Consider the following 1,606-nt stretch of genomic DNA (forward strand, 5'->3'; position numbering starts at 1 on the left):
TGAGCCACACCCCAGCCCCTCACTGGGGGATTCTAGGCAGGGGCTCTACCACTGAGCCATGTCCCCAGATAAGAGGCTTTCCTGTTTTGCTATGCCTAAATTTGGAATCTGCAGTCGATCTGGTGTTAGATTGTGTATTTTTTTTCTGGTTTCAGGAAAAGGTACATCTGGTTAATTAAGAAGACAATTCGTTAGCAGGGCAGTGGTGGTGCACACCTTTAATCCCAACACTCAGGGAGGAAGAGGTAGGAGGATCTCTGTGAGTTCAAGGCCAGTCTGGTCTAAAGAGTGAGTTCTAGGACAGCCAAAGCAGAGCTACACAGAGAAATCTTGTCTCAAAAAATTAAAAAAAAAAAAGACAATTTACCTCTCAGTCAACCGTGGCTAATATTCATTTGATTCTGGTATAGATTCTAGCATATTATAGACATAGTTAAGTTAAAATAATTACTGCATTTCATTTGCTTCCTTCATGAATTCAGGAAACATCTTTAGCTGGGTATGGAGACACCATGTCTCAAAAAACATATATATGTTTTTATTATTATTATTATACATATGATTTATATATATATTATTTTTAAAAATTAAAAAAGGAAGTGAGGTGAGATGAGGCTGGGAGTCCAGACAGGCTTATGTGGGCAAAGTTCATGTTGAGCTGTGGAGATGAATATGGATCCGAAGCGAACAAGGTAAGGAAGATTCCCTACACAGAGAAGAAAGTGAAGGGTCTGCAGATATGAGCATAGTGGAAATCTGTGGAAGGAGGAGCTTAGCCTAGAAGAGAGTCCATGAGCAGAAGCTGTATCAAGGGTGGGTTAGACTGGAAAAGTGAGCAAAGCTTCTCCTTTGTGATTTTATTGCAGCTGTTGTTCACTGGTCTGTTTGAGACAGGGACTCATGCAGCCCAAGCTGACCTCCAGTTCCCTCAGTAGATGTTGAGGCTGGCCTTGAACTCTTGGTCCTCTTGCCTGTGATTCCCAAGTGCAAGGATTGTAATGGTGTGCATCACCATATCTGGTTAGGAGCTTGGCTTCTTTTATTGCTATATTATAATTATGAATGTGTGTGTATGCTATGTGTGTATGACTGTGTGTGTGAGATACGGTGTGTGTTATGGTGTGTTACTGTGTGTGTATGCACTGTGTGTGTTTGACTGTGTGTGCACTATGAGTGTGAGTGTGTGTGTGTGCTATGGGTGTGTGATTGTGTGTGTACGTGTGCATGTGTTATGGGTGTGGGAATTGTGTGTGTGTGCGCTATGGGTGTGTGTGTGTGTGTGTATGTCTATGTGCATGTTACACATGTGTGAGGGCAGGTATGTATGTGGAGATCAGGGAACAACTTTTAGTAGTCACTTCTCTTCTTCCACCTTGTTGAGGCTACGCCATAAACATCGAGATGGATGTTCTATGAGCTTCTGGGTGATCCTCCCGTCTAACTCCCATCTCACCGCAGGCTTGCTGTGATTACACACGCACACCAGCACATTCGGCTCTTTTTTTTTTCTTTTATGGTTTCTCAGCATCAAGCTCAGGTCATTAGACTGGCACAATGGAGCTTTCACCACCCACTGGGCCATCTCACCAGTCCTAGGAACTTGATT

Source organism: Myodes glareolus, chromosome 2 (assembly GCF_982192425.1).
Source record: "Myodes glareolus chromosome 2, mMyoGla1.1, whole genome shotgun sequence".
Lineage (NCBI taxonomy): Eukaryota > Metazoa > Chordata > Mammalia > Rodentia > Cricetidae > Myodes > Myodes glareolus.